The following is a 19601-nucleotide window of genomic DNA, read 5'->3' as shown; positions in this document are numbered from 1 at the left end:
GGATTGGACTAGATGACCTCCTGAGGTCCCTTCCAACCCTGACATTCTATGATTCTAGAGCTCTTACAGACTATCAAAGACTAAAATCAGCATGACATTTCTAAGCTTGGTTTCTCTTTACCTCTGACCTTGCTAAATCCAAGTTATGAGTAGGCAATCTTAAAACTATTGGGGTTCCTTCTCAGACTTTAAAATTAATATGGAAAAATCTCCTGCTTTCTGTTCAGCACTCCAGACCACACAGGAGTTAGTAGAAAAGACACCTTTATGGACCCCCAGTTTAAATATCTTAGGCCTGATTTTGCCCTGCAGTAGAGCAGCTTTGCACCTATCTACTAGCAGAAAGCAGCCCTAAAGCTTGCTTCCCTGGACCACGGAAGATCACCCTGTATAATAGCAGACTGTTAGCATTCTGAAGTATTTGGAGGGAAATTGGAGGCTGTCATTCTCCTCAGGCTCTGGAGAATCCAGGGGTGTCCCAAGAAACACTTAAGGGCAACTGGCAAGGAGGTAAAGAGGGGTACAGGCCTCTCATGGGTCAGTTTTTACATTCTAGTTCACCAAAGATTGTCATGTGAGGTCTTGAATAAAAGCCTGAGCCACTCTGGTCATCAAGATCATTGTGACATATATGTATATACTGTGTATATACACTGAAATTATGGCCTTAGTCTGTAGCTACTGGCCACCAGCGCAGGTGCAAACAGGTTTTCTGTCAGACAATATGGCTGGGGGGGGAGTATTATTTATCCATCTGTTCAAATGTAAACTGAGTATTGTCTCATTCTCAATGGGCTTCCTATCAAGTCTGAACTGTATGCAAATGACAGATGTTGAAGGAAGGGGGGCTTCAGACATATCTAACAGGAAGAGAAGACCAGAAAGGGGAAGGGAACCTTATCTGGGGGAGCACTTTGTAGGTTTGCTTGACTGTATTTGGGGAGCAAGAAGTTGCCGAGTACCTTTCACTGGGGAAGCAACAAGCTTGATTAAAAAATGCTGAAGGGAACGTTGAGTGAGATCAAACTTCTATAGACAGGAAGTTAACCTCTTAGTTAAGTTTAGTCTCTAGAAAGCATGTTATGATTTTGCTTTACATGTAACCACCTGTTCCCAGTATTCTCACTCACTGTTACCTGGATCTCTAAACTTTGATAATATATTTAGAGTGAAAACAAGAATAAGTTTGTTCTTGTTCAAAGTGCTGAGCTGAATCTTACAAGCGGGTGGGACTGTCCCTTTGGGAATAACAGGCCTGGTAGCTCTGGAGTGTTCAGTGGTTCAGGGGCTGGAAGCTGCAGGGAATGATTTGAGGAGTTGGGGGTTGGTGTGTGACTAGCACTACCTGCACAGACAGAGCCAGGCCTCCGGAGACCTGGAAGGCAGGGCTTTTGTTGGCAGGGGCTAGTGGATTCAGGGAGCTGATCCACAGCAGGCAGACAAGGCTGTGTCCTGTGAAGGTACCATTGCCAACCGTCCAAATTGTCCTGAAGTTTCCAGGAATTACAGATTAATCTTTAATTAAAGATTATGTCCTGTGATGAAACCTCCAGGAATATGTCCAACCAAAACTGGCAACCCTATGTGAAGGGCAGGTAGTTCTGAGGGGCCTGATAATCCTGGGTACCCCTGGGAAACATCATAACGGGTCAGTCGTACAAGCACACACTGCAAGACTACACTATAGAGACTGAGAAGATCAGAGAGGAACCTGCCTGCATGTGTTGGGAGGTCAGACTAGATCAATGGTTCTCAACCTATTTACCGTTGTGGGCCACATCCAATACTACCTATATGACCCTGAGGATGTCACAGGGGCTGCAGCTGTGTGCTTATTGGGCTGCAAGCAGCCCATGGGTTCAGAACCACTGGGCTACATGATCACAATGGTCCCTTCTGGTCTTGGAATCTATGAAACCACATATTGAAACGCATGACAGCAACAAAGTGGGGCAGTCTGTATAAAGAACATCAGTAGGTTTACTGGCTAACTGCTTGGGTTAAGAAGTTACTCAAAAGTCTTCTGAAATCTGTTTGCAAATGTTTGTGTATGTATTAAATATTTGCTCCCTAAGAAATTGTGTGGTAGTCTCCCTCTCTCTCTCTCCAGTGCTGACCAGCAGCTATTAACACCTGCATTCAGGGTTTTGCATACCATAGCTCGGAGGTTTAACGCTGGCTAACACTTTGCTGACAAGTCATGAACAAATCAAACTCTAACCTGTGTTTCGGCAGAGACATAAGCTGAGGTGAAGGAAAAAGGGGAGAGTAAATTAGTTCTACATAGTATAACCTCAGTCAGCACCCCTCTTGCTTGTTACATTTACAGCCTAACCAGACACAACAGAGCAAGGGCTGGGGAACGGGGCATAACCTACAAGCAAAGCGAGCAGCGGGATGGTCAGCAAACAACATTGTAATGCTACAATTGGTTTTTGGAGGGTGGGAGGTTGTTTTTAATCCTTGGGCAGGGTTTAGTTAAGAGACTAGCTAAAACAGAAACACAAAGGAAGGGTGAGGGGCCATGGAGGGGAAAGGACTAGAGGAAGGGCAGGAAGAAGGGAAGCCCTGGGGGAAGCCAGAGTAAGGCTGAGGTGAAATGTGAGGGATGTGCAGAAAAGTGCCAGAGCAAAGGGCCAATCAGTGCAGGGAAAGGATGTCCAGAGCGAACGCTGCAGTGAGCAGCTTGATGACATCATCAGCATCCAAGGGTCCCACCTGAGGCTGGGCCTTGCATTTGCTCCTGCTGTCTGGAATTTCTTTGGCCCCTGGAATGTCTTTCTTACGGGGCACACATGACTCAGGGAATCACCACATGGGTGCTAGTACCCCCAGAGGGCAGAAGGGACAGCCCTGCACAGGAGGCCCTGGGGAGGGATGCCAGGAAGAGGGCTGGTTCAGGCTGGGCCCCAACTCCATCACTCTGCTGCAGCAATCTCTGTTTTACCTATGTAAGGTGGATCTGGGGAAGAGCTGCACTGAGCCATGCACCTGCCTTTATGACTCTGTACTCCTCCATCCTTTCAACCTCTCAGAGGCTTGTGGGCATGAATCACTCTGCCAGCTTGGCAGCCTCTTCCCTGGCTATTCCCTCCACCCAGATTCTCCCATCGTGGGTGTTATGCAGCACCGAATAATCCAAGTTTCAAAGATGACCAGATTCCTGTGGTGGAATGCACAGGCCCAGTACATGTGTTGATTCCTCCTGCTTCTAGTCTGGATAATATGGGGAAAGATCACACCCAGCTACATGCTGGGGACAAGGCCTTTCCCTCCAGCAGCATAGATTTCACTGTGTGGAAATCACACAACGCTGGCATGCACCAGGAACTATTTAAACAGTAATTTCAAAGCTTCAGCTGCTGCAGTCAGGGGTCCGATACTGACTAGTGAGCACAGAAACCTCTTCAGTTAACCTGTTCCTGGCAATATTTGCACCCCAGAGCCATAACCGACGTATTACAAGCTAGTAACAGAGCACTGGCTTTCTTACAAGGTCCTGACAGACTTTGGGACAGTTGCACCAGCTGTCCCATCTGCACTTGCACTGAGGCAGTCACTAACCCAAGAATTTACCACATCTCTAGCTGGTCTCTTTAGATGCCCAGAAGTCAAGGTGAGATGGGCAAGGGTTGCACAATGGATAATAGGAAACAGTGAATATTGTTCAGCTAATAAACGACAATGAAAAACCAAGTGTCTAAGATGGAAGTTTGAGGGACCATCTGGTGCTTCTCCAGACTTTTCCAGTCCTTCAGGGTCCCAACTGGTGCTGTTTATGGACATTTGGACCTCCTTCATACTAGCTGCATTGGAAGTGACTGGTGGAAGCCAGGAAATACCCACTCCGCTGTATTGTCCATCTATATAGGAGAACATGGGTGTAGTATGGGATGTTGCTATGAGAAGTACATCTGGAGATCAAGCTAGCGGGAGAAGTTGTGGAGTGAGGGTCTGTCATGCTGGGGAGATAACGACAGTGGGACTTACCTTCACCAGTTCAGGATCCTGGTCCTGCAGGAGCAGAAGCAGGGGGACCAGACTGCGGGTGATGCCTCATTCACAAAGTGCTTCTCCTCCACTTTAACTGCTCCCACAGCAGAGTGCACCTCCGGTCTCACTTGGGAGGGACACCCACAAGGAGAGGGTGAAAGGGCTGTCACCCTGTAACAGCAGGGATCACTCTGATGGGGATTTACACTCCACTTGTGGAATGATCTCAGAGTAATGCAATCTAAAGACCATGACTGAATCGATGAGTAACTCTCCTGGATGCAAGTACTGATAAAGGGCCAGACCTTGCCACCCTCACTCACCTTGTGCAATGCTTCACTCTGAGTCGTCCCATTGGAACGGTTGCAACTAGCCCTGGAGCAAGGTACTATGCAGCATTAGTAAGAGTGACAGAATCTGGCCTATAGTGTTTCCTTTGACAAAAAGACTGGCACAGAACTGTCCAGCATGTGCAGCCATCCAACGACTGTCCAGTGTGTGTAGCTTCCCTGTGCTGGAGCTTCCTGCCTCATGCGGATGTTGGCCTGTTGATGTGTAAAACCACAACCACACACATCCTGTGATATTATTGCTCCCGAAATACACAGGTACAGTGCAGTAACAGCCAGCCCAGGACCATAGGCGACAATTTTCTCCAGGGCCAGTGGGTGCCCTCACCCCCCCGCCCCTTTCCCCACCCCTGGCACCGCTCCCATTCCAACCCCATCCCCAAAGTTCCCACCCTAACTCTGCCCAGCTATACCAGGATCTGTACGTCCGCTACAGAGGACACAAATCATTGTTTAATGACACAGCTAGAAGTGCAAGCAGAGGAAAGCAGTTAGTTTCCTGACATAAGTGAGAATCACACCCAGTGCTCTCTCACACATCCTGTTTCCTTATATCACTGAAGAACAGCAGTAGCTTGCCAGCAGGAAGTATGATGCTGTTCTCCCACCCAGGTTCTGAAGGAGGATTCTGGGAAATCTGTGGGGGCGTCCGTGACAGCTCTCCAAGCTGCGTCACTCAGGCAGCTGGACTACAACATCTTCCACATTTAAAAAGCCATTGATTCAATAAATGATTACAACATGCTGTTGAATCCATGTTATGCTTATTATAAACAAGTGCAGAGAGACTCACATTTCACTTATTTAGGGCCTAGTGTCTTACCTCCGACCCATTCCTGTCTGAGACATCTATTGGCTTGATAGCTCTGGAGATTAAAGTTCTTTAGGTACAAGCCAGGTACAGTACGAGTAGCAATGACACAACCTTTCCACATTGCCTTGTGGTCCACTGTGCGAAGAGGAATTCCATTCTAGACGTGAGAGGAGAGTTGGATCCCCATGGGCAAGTCAGTTCTCAGCCTCTCTGTGGAAATGGCCTGCACAGTACCTGTTAGTGCTAACTGGGGGGGTGGGCTTTGGGATGAGATCATAGAGGAAGCCCCATGGAACAGGGCCCTTGCTGGCTACTGCCTATGAAGATGAATAATTGCTTGTATTACAACAGCCCCAACAGGCCTCAGTTGAGATCAGAATCCCATTGTGCTCTGTGCTGTGTGTACACATAGGAGGAGATAGTCCCAGCCCCAAGGAGCTTTCAGTGCTGGAAGCCCTACACTAAACCTGGGAGGCAGAACAGAAGTACTCACTCTCTCTCTCTCTCATAACAACACTGTGGTTTTGCAATATTTGCGGTACTTCACAGGGCTAACTGAGGTGGCCCCAGCCTACAGTTCAGCCATATCACTGGAACCCTTGCTGTCCTGCAAGTTCTGTCCAATGTTGTGATGAACCTGCACATGCAACAGCGGAGCAAATAGGCCCTTCTCTCCAGCCAGGGCTCTGTGCTTCTCAAGGGTGTCAGCAAGGGCATAGGTTGCTTGGGAAAGGTCAGAAAAAGACACAAGTCAAATTCTTGCTTTGCCACCACACTTCACAACTTCTCCAGGGAAGGAAGAAATATGCTTTGCTGCTCCTCTCCATCCACAGGCAACAGAAACAGGATAAGGAGGTTTTGCTAGAGAAAAAGTTTAGCAGTATGTCAACTTGATGCCTAGTGCTAATGACAGCACTGTTATATCGGAGACCAAAATTGGATTTCCAGTCCCACTCTCCAGCTTCTTCCTGAGACTGCAGGGCTGGCAAGAGTGCTGAGCCCAAGGGGAATGAGTGCCTCCCACGGCTCAACAGCGCTCCGACAGGGCATACATTCAATTATCCCAGCACATCACAAGATTCCTAAGCTCTTTAATATTTTATTTTATATTCATGTTTTAGCTGGAAGGTGAAATTCTATTGGCTGATGAGAATTCCACACTGGGTGATAATAATGTATTTTCCAATTACATACCCAGCAAAATAGACAGAGGATGAATAGATTCTTAGATATTTGGTTACCATTTATTCAAGACTCTGACAAAGTACACTTACCTGCATACTTGTCCAATGTTTTTGAGTATTCCCTTGGACAGACATGCCTGGTTTGTTAATATGTTTAATCAGAGATCTCACTCAGTTTAATAACATCAGCAGACACAACATGTTGTGAGTAGTAAAAAGATGCTGCCTGGGTAATTCAGTAACACCCTATTAAATAGAAAGATCGAATTACTGTCTGATGTTCCTCTAACAAAAGCTCAGCGTTGTAATGATTATTGTGCTGTCTGATACTCACATAGCTAGGATTTGTAAACCTGTTAAAACTTCCTAAATAAATAGGTAAATAGTAAAATATAATAAATAATAACAAATCTTCTATTTAAAACAGGGCTCCAGCTGCTGAGAGTGGACTTAAACCATGCGTATCTAGCCAGATAAGAATTCCCTTTGGGTCAGGGAATGCTATGATGGCATAGTCCATCCCAGTGGCTCCTATGCCAGCCTCCTTCCTCCCTGCCCCCAACCCTAGTGGGAAGCTGTGATTGGGCATACAAACCCTACACTAGGCAACAAGGGATTAAGGAATTGCTCTGAGTCCAGCCAGCCCCGCTCCACCACATCTGCAGAAAAAACACCAACGGGAGGAGGAGTTAAAAGGCAGAGAAGCAGCTCCCTTGGTGGCAGACCAGGGAAGAGAGTAGACCTGCCACCTGCAGCTCCAGGACAGAATTGTTGAGGGAAGACAGAATCTCTCCCTAGGACAACTGCCCCAAGGTAAGGGAGGGCCTGCCCCAGAGACAGCTGGAAAGGGAAACTTTCCCTTTATCCCCTTTGTATGGACTGTGGACATTGGTAATCCCCTTTATTTTTTGTTTGGAGTACCCCAGCAGCGGAAATCCCTAGGACTGTGCTGGCACAGGAGGGTGGGTCATACCTCAGGAGGAGGCAGTTGGCCCCAGAGAGAGAGATTGAGATACCACACTACATGGAGCCTTGTGGTGAGCAGACACCCTTTGCACTGCCTTAACCCGATTTTGGGACAATTGCAGAGGAGGTGGGGGTGACAGGAAGTGGCCAGGAGAGCAGCCATAAGCAGCCTTGGCTGTCAGATCACTGATAGCCCCTCACAGGGCCCTGGGTTGGAGCCCAGCAGGGGTGCTGGAACTATTTGTACAGTGGGGGTGCTGAGAGCCATTGAACCAAATTGTAAACTGTGTAAATAATGGAAACCACTTCAAGCCAGCGGGTGCTGTAGCACCCCCTGCATCCCTTGTTCCAGCACCTATGGAGCCTGGGGGAGTGGGAGGGCCCTGGATCCCCTATCAACAATCCCCTGCAAATCACAGGCCTTAGCCCTGACACTACCTGACCAATCAACCCTTGAGCGAGAACTGCCACAGTGGCTTGTCAGGGCAGCAGAGGGAATATGGGTAGGGTACATCAAAGGAATCAGTCACCAACCAGAATAACAGCTAGTCTTTTTATTTATTTTTACCCAGCATACAAAACAACTGTAGCACCCCTCTCCACTGGTTACCTCCTTTAATGCCAGTCCGCTTACAGGTTTTGATGGACAGGTCTGGGTTCTTTTGGATGCCGCCACCCACTCAGCAGGGTGTATCTTCTTTCTTTTTTTTCCTATAAAATTATTTGGCGGTGCCTCCACCACCCTCGCTCCTTCCTGGAAGCGTCACCAGGGTAGCTTGGGCAGAAAATTCTAACTACAGAGTAATCCCCACTTACTTGGCAGATAGCTGGAGACTTCCAAGAAATAACACAAACACATAAAAATATATTCAACACAATAATTACATACAACATAACAGGGTGAAACACTATTTTTAGGGTCACTGGTGCCCACACTGAAAATACCCATGACTTGATGTAGCAAATGTAAAATTAGTGTCCCATAGGTACGCATACTTGCTGAGGCCCTTCATGACCTATAACAGGAGTCGGCAACCTTTAAGAAGTGGTGGGCCGAATCTTCATTTATTCACTCTAATTTAAGGTTTCACGTGCCAGTAATATATTTTAATGTTTTTAGAAGGTCTCTTTCTATGTCTATAATATATAACTAAACTATTGTTGTATGTAAAGTAAATAAGGTTTTTAAATGTTTAAGCTTCATTTAAAATTAAATTAAAATGCAGAGCCCCCCAGACCAGCAGCCAGGACCTGGGCAGTGTGAGTGCCACTGAAAATCGGCTCGCTTGCCACCTTTGGCACACGTGCCATCGGTTGCCTGCCCCTGACCTATACCACAAAATTCTTCAGCCCAAAGGACTCACAAGTGGGAGGAGGTGGTAAATCCCTCCACAGGTGTAATATGCAACAGGTTATAAAATCCTTAAACCCTTACTCACTGGCTTGAGGACACAGTTCAGGGAGTAGGGGGTCCCCAAAACAAATTCCCTAACTAACTAAAAGATGGTGCACTCACAAACTCCATGAATGATTCTCAGGTTTGAAGATGATGCTGGACTCCTCAGTCACTGCAGAGGCACTGCTGTCCGCTGGCAGGGATCCTCCTCAGGCAGGAATCGGGCTGCGTCAGTCCCAGGATTTCCCTTCACCACAAAGGGGTGCAGGGCTCAAGGTGTAGCTTATATAACTTCACTAACATCCAAACTGTAGCCTCCTAGCCCAGCCTCCAGTCACACACCCATCAGGCATCTTCCTTGGACTAGCAGAGAAAGCAGAGCTGACCATGTGGTGACTGGTCTCACCTAGGGAGCTGGAGGGCGAACCAGTAGCATAGCTAGGGGGGAGCAGGGGCCTTTTTAATTTTTACACTCACACGGCGACAACGTTGCGGGGTGAGACCTTGGAAGAGCCTCTTTGCTCATGGCTGTCAGCTTGCGGCACAATGGGTGCAACTGTCCCTTTAAACCGGGTGGGAGGGGGCATTCCCATGGTGCCTAGCAGTGGGTGGCTTGGTTTTTAAATCCCAGTGGCCAGCGGCAAGAGCGGGATGAGGTCAGCGCAGGGCCAGAGCCACGCAGGAGCAGGGCAAGCCCCTGCATTGTTGAGGAGGAGGATGAAAGGCCCAGGGAAGCAGAGCAGTCAACGGGAGCAGAGGGAAACCTTTGCATAGTTGGGACCCTCCTTCCAGATAGTGTTAGGGTATCCTCTCACACTGAAGTTACCTCTCCGGGGGAGGGAACTCCAGTCACTAGGAAAAGGCAGGTGTTAGTAATGGGAGATTTGATCATTAGAAACATAGAAAGCTGGGTTTGTGATGACCGTGAGAACCGTATGGTGACTTGCCTGCCTGGTGTGAAGGTTGCGGATCTCTCGAGGCATCTGGATAGACATATGTGTAGTGCTGGGGAGGAGCTGGTGGTCGTGGTACATGTAGGTACCAATGACATAGGGAAGGGTAGGAGAGACGTCCTGGAGGCCAAATTTAGGCTGCTAGGGAAGAGACTGAAATCCAGGACCTCTATGGTGGCATTTTCAGAAATGCTCCCAGCTCCATGCACAGGGCCAGGTAGGCAGGCAGAGCTTCAGAGTCTCAATGCATGGATGAGATGATGGTGTAGAGAGGAGAGGTTTAGATTCATTAGGAATTGGGGAAACTTTTGGGATGGGCAGGAGCAGCGCCAGGGTTTCTGGCACCCTAGGCAGAATTTGGGGGGTGGCATTTTGTGCGCTCCCCATGGGGCGCGCAGGAGCTTCCGGTTCCACTCCCATTGCGCCGCCAAAGAAGAACCCTCCGCCGAAATGCCGCAGGCGACAGCGCCAGTCATTGAGCTGCTCAATTGCCTGCCACTATTTTCTGCGGCATGTCGGCAGAAGGTCTTTCTTCTGCGGCGCGATGGGAGTGGAACTGGAAGCTCCCATGCGCCCCATGGGGAGCGCACAAAATGCCGCCCCCCCCGAATTCTGGCACCCTAGGCAACTGCCTAGGGTCACCTAATGGAAGCGCCGGCCATGGGGATGGGGGAGCCTATACAGGAAGGATGGGCTCCACCTAAACCAAAGTGGAACCAGACTGCTGGCACTTAACATTAAAAAGGTTGCAGAGCAGTTTTTAAACTAGGAGATGGGGGAAAGCCGACTGCTGCAGAGGAGCATGTGGATCAGACAGAGACTTCTCTAAGAGGAGAGTCTATTGATAGATATTCTCTAGGTAATAGTCAGGAGCAGAGGATGGAAAAGGATAATGTAAGGGCCAGATCAAACAAGAAACATTCATATAAAGAATCGAACACATCAGAAAAGGGCAGACAAATAAACAGTGACATGTTTTTGAAGTGCTTGTACACAAATGCTAGAAGTCTAATTAATACGATGGGTGAACTAGAATGCCTTGTGATAAAGGAGGATATTGATATAATAGGCATCACAGAAACCTGGTGGACTGAGGACAATCAATGGGACACAATCATTCCGGGGTACAAAATATATCGGAAGGACAGAACAGGTCATGCAGTAGAGGGAGTGGCACTATATGTGAAAGAAAATGTAGAAGCAAATGAAGCAAAAATCTTAAGTGAATCCATATGTTCCAAATGTCTATGGATAGTAATTTCATGCTCTAATAAGAATATAACATTAGGGATCTATTATCGACCACCTGTTGAGGACAGTGATAGTGTTGATGAAATGTTACAGGAAATTAGAGAGGTTATCAAAATTAAGAACTCAGTAATAGTGGGGGATTTCAATTATCCCCATATTGACTGGGAACATGTCACCTCAGGACGAAATGCAGGCACAAAATTTCTTGATACTTTAATGACTGCTTCTTGGAGCAGCTAGTACGAGAACCCACAAGGGGAGAGGCAACTCTAGATTTAGTCCTGAGTGGAGCACAGGAGCTGGTCCAAGAGGTAACTATAACAGGACCGCTTGGAAATAGTGACCATATTATAATAACATTTAACATCCCTGTGGTGGGAAGAACATCTCAACAGCCCAACACTGTGGCATTTAATTTCAAAAAGGAGAACTATGCAAAAATGAGGGGGTTAGTTAAACACAAATTAAAAGGTACAGTGACTAAAGTGAAATCCCTGCAAGCTGCATGGGCGCTTTTTAAAGACACCATAATAGAGGCCCAATTTAAATGTATACCCCAAATTCAGAAACACAGTAAAAGAACTAAAAAAGAGCCACTGTGGCTTAACAAGCATGTAAAAGAAGAAGTGAAAGATAAAAAGACTTGCTTTAAAAAGTGGAAGTCAAATCCTCGTGAGGTAAATAGAAAGGAGCACAAACACTGCCAAATTAAGTGTAAAAATGTAAGAAAAGCCAAAGAGGAGTTTGAAAAATGGCTAGCCAAAAACTCAAAAGGTAATAACAAAATGTTTTTTAAGCACAGCAGAATCAGGAAGCCTGCTAAACAACCAATGGGGCCCCTGGATTATCGAGATAGAAAAGGAGTGCTTAAAGACAATAAAGCTATTGCGGAGAAACTAAATGGATTATTTGCTTCAGTTTTCATGGCTGAGGATGTTAGGGAGATTCCCAAACCTGAGCCAGCTTTTGTAGGTGACAAATCTGAGAAACTGTCACAGATTGAAGCATCGTTAGAGGAGGTTTTGGAATTAATTGATAAAGTTAACATTAACAAGTCACAGGGACCGGATGGCATTCACCCAAGAGTTCTGAAAGAACTCAAATGTGAAGTTGCGGAACTATTAACTAGGGTTTGTAACCTGTCTTTTAAAACGGCGTCTGTACACAGTCACTGGAAGATAGTTTATGTAACACCAATATTTAAAAAGGGCTCTAGAGGTGATCCTGGCAATTACAGACCGGAAAGTCTAACCTTGGTACCGGGCAAATTAGTCAAAACAATAGTAAAGAATAAAATTGTCAGACACCTAGAAGAACATAAATTGTTGGGCAAAAGTCAACATGGTTTCTGTAAAGGGAAATCGTGTCTTACTAATCTATTGGTGTTCTTTGAAGGGGTCAACAAACATGTGGACAAGGGGGTCCAATGGACATAGTGTACTTAGATTTTCAGAAAGCCTTTGACAAAGTCCCTCACCAAAGGCTCTTATGTAAATTAAGTTGTCATGGGATAAGAGGGAAGGTCCTTTCATGGATTGAGAACTGGTTAAAAGACAGGAAACAAAGGGTAGGAATTAATGGTAAATTCTCAGAATGGAGAGGGGTAACTAGTGGTGTTCCCCAAGGGTCAGTCCTAGAACCGTATTCAACTTATTCATAAATGATCTGGAGAAACAGGTAAAAAGTGAGATGGCAAAGTTTGCAGATGACACTAAACTGCTCAAGATAGTTAAGACCAAAGCAAACTGTGAAGAACTTCAAAAAGATCTCACAAAACTAAGTGACTGGGCAACAAAATGGCAAATGAAATTTAATGTGGATAAATGTAAAGTAATGCACATTGGAAAAAATAACCCCTAACTATACATACAATATAATGGGGACTAATTTAGCTACAACAAATCAGGAAAAAGATCTTGGATTCATCGTGGATAGTTCTCTGAAGATGTCCACACAGTGTGCAGAGGCGGTCAAAACAGGATGTTAGGAATCATTAAAAAGGGGATAGAGAATAAGAAGGAAAATATATTATTGCCCTTATATAAATCGATGGTACGCCCACATCTTGAATAGTGTGTTCAGATGCGGTCTCTTCATCTCAAAAAAGATATACTGGCACTAGAAAATGTTCAGAGAAGGGAAACTAAAATGGTTAGGGGTTTGGAACGGGTCCCATATGAGGAGAGATTAAAGAGGCTAGGACTTTTCAGCTTAGAATAGAGGAGACTAAGGGGGGATATGATAGAGGTATATAAAATCATGAGTGATGTGGAGAAAGTAGATAAGGAAAAGTTATTTACTTATTCCCATAATACAAGAACTAGGGGTCACCAAATGAAATTAATAGGCAGCAGGTTTAAAACAAAAGGAAGTTCTTCTTCACGCAGCGCACAGTCAACTTGTGGAACTCCTTACCTGAGGAGGTTGTGAAGGCTAGGATTATCACAGCGTTTAAAAGAGAACTGGATAAATTTATGGAAGTTAAGTCCATTAATGGCTATTAGCCAGGATAGGGTAAAAAATGGTGTCCCTAGCCTCTGTTTGTCAGAGGGTGGAGATGGATGGCAGAAGAGTGATCACTTGATCATTACCTGTTAGGTTCGCTCCCTCTGAGGCACCGTCGGTAGACAGGATACTGGGCTAGATGGACCTTTGGTCTGACCCAGTATGGCCATTCTTCTGTTCTTATATGTTCTTATTTAAGGGCTGCAGGAGGGGACAGGGGCGGATCCGCTCCGTCTGCAGTGCTATGAGCACCTGTATTGAGTCCGCTTGGCACTCCATAATGCTTATGAGCCGCTCTGTGCTTTGGTGCTGGCAATCTGCATTCTGCTGGCAAAGCCTCCTTTCAGTTTCCCGCCACTCCTGTACTTTTTGATTTTCAGTAAGGTCCTCTCTGGTTCTTTGCAGGTGCTTCCTGATTCTTTGTAGTCTTTCGGCCATTGATAACAAGGACAGCTGGAATCTCAAGGTTGCATCTGTAAAGCCATAATGCAACACTTAACAGGCTGCTTTGTTCACACTCAACATTGCAATTATTCAGCTGTACTTAAAGAAAAGTACAGTGTACACAATAGCAGAAAGTACCAGTCCCAAAACGAGCGCACATAACCCACCCAAAATGGTGAATAAGCACAGGGCCAAGGGGGACTGATTGTTTCAGGACCATAGTGTCTTCTGGGGTTGGTTCTGTGCCTTGGGAGAACCAACAGTGGCAGGGGGCCCCTATACTGAACACTGTCCCCACATTTTCCACAGGATGAGTTCATCCTGGAAGATCTCTCGCTGCTGAGGGTGACCTGGGAAGCAAAGGAGGGTCTTCTACTACAATGCAGCTTCCGCCTTGGCCCTTATGCTACTTGCCTGTGTTCAGCAATGGTTCCCCTGCCCCTCATGGCACAGTGGCATGGACATGTTAGCCTTACTGGGACAAGGAGCACAGTAGCTCTGCCAAGGAACCTGTGGAAGCGGATTGCCCAGCTTCTGCATGAGACCTTCAGTGAGATCACTGAGGCTGATTACCATGATGTGAGAGAGCACATCACCTCCCTATTCCGCATCTAGGCATGCACGCAGGCCTAACCCTTCTCGCCCCAAGAGCCCACACCAAACAACTACCTTTCCAAAATAAAAACCACTTACTGGGCACCTCCTCTGCAGTTTATTCTTCTCCAATCACCGTCTGCTGCGACTGGGTCCTTTCCTCTTGGCTTGAACACAGTTCCTGGCTGCATGCATCTAGGAATGCCCGGACGTCGTCTGGCTCTGGGTCCCCCTCCTCCTCAGCACCCTCGCTCCTGCTTTCCTCCTCCTGCGTTGTTGAACTCTGTGCTGCTATGGCCTCTGAAGTATTCATGATGCTCTTTGGAGTGGAGGTGAAGTCATTCCCAAGTATCGTGTCCAGCTCTTTGTAGAAATGGCAGGTCGCAGGAGCAGCACCGGAGTGGCAGTTTGCCTCACGGGCTTTGCAGTAGGCATTCCACAGCTCCTTCACTTTAACCCTGTACTGCAGTGCATCCCAGTCATGGCCCCTTTCCATCATGGTCATTGATATCTGCCTGTAGGTATTGTAGTTCCTATGGCTGGAGCGCAGCTGGGACTGGACAACTTCCTCCCCCCAAACACTGATGAGGTCCAGCACCTCGCCATTGCTCCATACTGGGGATTGCCTGGTGCGTGGAGGCATGGTCACCTGGAAAGATTTGCTGAGAGCACTTCACGCCTTGATGAGCAAACAGGAAGGGGAATTTCAAAATTCCCAGAGAATTTAAAGGGCAAGTCTGGCAGTTGGTCACCTGAGAGCAGGGCAGTAGAGTTCAAAGTGATGACCAGAGTGGCTAGAACTGGCATTGTGTGACATTTCTGGAGGCCGATCAGAGTGCATTAATAAACCAGGGCATCCACACTGGCACCGCAGCATGCCAGCTAGGGCACAACAAGCTTTATGCTTCTCGTGGAGCTGGATTACCAGGCGTGCTCCAGCCACGGAGTCTGAGTGCTCTACATGCCTTGCCAGTGTGGACATCTCAGGAGTTAGGGTGCTTGGGGCTGATTTAATGCACTCTAACTTGCAAGTGTAGATAAGGCCTCAAACTGGGATGTGCGCCCCCCTGCAATGATGTAGACCAATTGCCTGGGTTGCTTGTGTAAACTGATTGTTACTTAATTAGCCTCGGGTGTTAAAATACTTAACACCTAGTTTACTTTCTGGGTGCTCAGCAAGAAGAGAGTTTGTAGATTTTTCCTGAGTAACCACAATTTCCAATTTACAAATGCAGTTGAAAACTTTAGACCAGACTGAGGGAAAGAGGGGCTCAGAAGCCACAAGCCACCATAAAAGGAAGTTAACTTGATTGCTGAGCTTCCTGGAGAGCCAGGCTGTCCAGGAATCTCGGAAGGAGATTCAGGCTCTGGTTAGTTGAAGTTTAAAGTGTAAATGAGCCTCTTCAAAAGTGGTGGAGGGAGGGACGGTCGGACAAGCTTCTCAGGCTAGGATCTGAAAAGCTACATCTACACTACACACCAGTGTCGGCAGCATGTAGCGTACACATAGCTACACAGTGAAAAACAAGCTGCATGCGTAGCGACACAAGTCAGTGAAAGATTCTGGCAGGCGGAGGCAGCTGGGAAAACCTCCTGTTGGAGACTTTCCCACTACCTCCCCTCTGCTGGAGTCTTTCCCTGTGGCGAAGAGATAGTATATTACTAAAATGGCAGTGTTGATGGGGAGGCACAGCCTGGGCTAGTAGAAAGCAAGGTAGGGTATATAATCACGTACATATCTACACCCTTTCTGTGTGTCTCTACTCAACTCACCTATGATTCACCTTGCCAGCTGTACTGGGCTGACAGTGGGACTACGGGAATCTTTTTAGGAGTTTATGGGGTCAGAAACATTGGGTGTTGGTGTTTCCATCGGGTTCTCCTGGAGGGGAAGCCATAGTCTGTATATTAAAATGACACATTTATAATGCTCCACTAGAGGGAGTAAGAAGGTCACTTGTGGCCAGACAGCTAAAAGAACTGAGTCCAGGAAAGGACCCTCAGGGTGTAGAAATAATTAAGGGAAGGATGTGGTGGGCAGGGAGAGTCATGAGGCCATAAACTCCCATCTCGAACCCAGTGGAGCTCACCAATGGCGCATTCTGTATATCAGGGGTTTCAAACATGCGGCCTATGGGGTTATTTTCTGCTGCCTGCGAGCTGCTCACACAGCATTTAACTAGAGAGGCTCCAGCCCGACGTGCACTGGGGGAAGGGCAGGCTCCCTGCCTGCCTGTCCCCGTGCCGTTCCGGGAAGTGGATGGAACATGGGGAACTGGGGGGCACAGGGGTGTGTGTTGCTCTTGCTTCAGGCAGCGCCCCCAGCAGCTTCCATTGGCCACGGTTCCCCATTCCCAGCCAATGGGAGCTGCTGGGGGTGATGCCTGAAGCAACAGCAGCACAGAGACCCTCCTCCCCCAGGTTCCAGATGCTTCCCGGAGCGGAGTGGCGGGCGGGGGCAAGGCAGGCAGGCAGGCAGGGAGCCTGGTCTGCTCCCGGTGTGCACCGGGCCAGAGTCCACCCCCCGAACCCCTTCTGCAGCTGAACCCCCTGCCCTGAGCCCCCTCCTGCATCCCGACCCCCTGCCCTGAGCCCCCACTGCACCCTGCACCCCTTTTGCAGAGCCACCCCCTGCCCTAAGCCCCTGATACACCCCAACCCCCTGCCCTGAGCCCCCTGCTGCACCCTGACCCCCTGCTGCACCCCTCACTCCTCCTGTACCCCACACCCCAATTCCCTGTCCTGAGCCCCGCCACACCCCTCCTGCACCTCCTGGGGGCAGGGAGAGGGCAGAGTTGGAGTGGGAATTTCAGGGAAAGGGTTGGAATGGGGGCAGGGGCAGAGCCTCATGGAAGTAGTGGAGTGGGGGCTGGGCTGAGGGTGACCTGGTGGGGCAGAGGTATCAGTAATGCTGCCCTTGGGCCAACGTACTAGTCCTCATGTGGCCCTGAATCATCTGAATTTGAGACCCTCACTCTAGATAAACTTCATATTGATATAAACTCCCCCATTTAACCTGAAATAACACTTTGACCAGACTTCATTGGGTGTCCCTTAGCTTAATATTGTCCTTTAGCTTAAAGAGCCCTTCATCCTCGCTGGCATTTACCACCACCCTCACCCCACACCCCCAGTGCATTTGTAGATAGCTGTCTGTACACACCATCTCTTGGTCCAGTTTGAATTCCTCTTTTTTGGACATAGTGAACAGCACTGTACACAGTACTGAAACTGAGGTCTTACCAGTGCCTTGTACAATAGCACAAATACTTCTCTATCTTGCCTGGAAATGCCTCACCTAATACTGCCAAGGATCTCAACTGCCTTTGTCCAGGTGCAGAGAAGGGCTACTAGGATGATCAGGGGAATAGAGGGTTCAGGGGAGACTGGAAGCTTGGCTTGTTTAGCCTACCAAAATGAAAGCTGAAGTTGCTCTAGTGTTTACTCCTCTGACCAGAGTCGGCTTTAGGGCGATTCTCCCGATTCCTGGGAATCAAGCCCCGCCCCTAAGAGGGCCCCGCAGCGTCTGGAAGATGGGCCCCAAATCCTCCGCCGAATTACCACTGGAAACAGTGGCAACCAATTGAGCTGCTACCAAATTGCTCAATCACTGCCGCTGTCTTCAGCGGCATTTCAGTGGCAGCTCTTTCAAATCAGGTCCCGCATGTCCTAAAGCTGGCCCTGCCTCTGATGAATTTATAGAAAGCCCTCTATAAATACATTAGAGGGTAAACACCAGAAAGGATAAAGGGCTATATAAGCTAAAGGAACAAGAACAAATGGGCATAACCTGGCTATGAAAAAATTCAGGCTGGAAATTAAAAAAAACTTCTAATCAGCTGAGGGGAGAGGTTTCAGAATAGCCTCCCAACAGGAGTTGTGGGGGTAACCAGCTTAATTAGTTCTGAGAGACAGATGGACACATTTGAGTGGGATTGTCTGACAGGGGTCCTGTTATGGTAGGATGCAGGGCTCGGCAGTCCTGAGAGTCCCTTCTGGTTCATTCTGATTTTCGTGAAATCTCATGCTTCAGGGCTTCAGACACGTACCTGCAGCTGGGGTCAGGAAGGGATTCTTTCCCCTCCCTCCTAAGTGTGTTCTGGGTTGTGAGGGTTGTGGGTGGATTTTCATTTATTTATTTATTTAGTCCTCTCCCTTTGAAGCATCAAAAATGACCACCCCTGGAGATAGCCCTCCCCATCTAATGTCCTAGGGCTCTGAAGTGGCACAGGCATTTTCTCTCTCTAAGGTACTTGTCTGGCTGGTTCTGGCTCACATACTCAGGATCTAACTGATCAGTGGGGATCAGGAAGGAATTTCCCCCCAGGACAAATTGGGAGTAACCTTGGAGAGAGCATGGTTCACCTTCCTCTGCGGCATGGGGTGAGGGTTGCTTGCTGGGATTATCTGGGTATAGCTCATGTAATCAATTCCTTGCCATTGTATGGGCCTCAGCCTCGGAGCACCTTGGTCCTTCTCACCCTGTGGCACATTATATCTAGTCTCCTGTGGGTTGTCATACTTTGGTCTCATTTCAGTTGTTGAGTTCAGTGTGTGGGTGCTGTTGGTAGCTTGTCCTGTAGAGGAGGCTGATATGGCTGTCCCTTGAGGCCTTGAATTCTATCACCTCCTTGAGGCTCCCTTGTCATCCCCAGCCTGCATGACTTGCCCAAAGTCACATGTGACAGCAGTAGCAGAGCTGGGAACTCAGCTGAGGCCCCTTGAGTTCCAGGCTAGTGCCATAACTGCATGACCATCCTTTCTCCCTGCACACCATGCATGATGGAGGTATATAATAAAAAGGCATGGCCAGTGCCTCAAATGCATTTAGGCTTCTACCTTCCATTGATTTCAATGGAACATAAGTGCCTAAATACCTTTGAGGATTTGGGCCTGTGCATCTTATGCACTGGTATCCATATACTGTAGTGCTATCTGGCACAGAAACCAGGTCACTTCTCCCACACCATAATGATCTATCCATTTCTCTTATTACCAGCAATGACTACACCAGTCTTCAAATCTCCCACATGCCAAATTCCTGTTGACTTCACTGTGATTCAGCAGGTGAAAGGGTCTGCAGGACTGGCCCTAAGCAGAGCCATGCAGCGCTCCTTGAGACTAGCAGGAGGGCATCACACCCCTCAGTCA

The sequence above is a fragment of the Gopherus evgoodei genome, chromosome 9 (assembly GCF_007399415.2).
Source record: "Gopherus evgoodei ecotype Sinaloan lineage chromosome 9, rGopEvg1_v1.p, whole genome shotgun sequence".
Classification (NCBI taxonomy): domain Eukaryota; kingdom Metazoa; phylum Chordata; order Testudines; family Testudinidae; genus Gopherus; species Gopherus evgoodei.
This window is presented reverse-complemented; position numbering follows the sequence as displayed.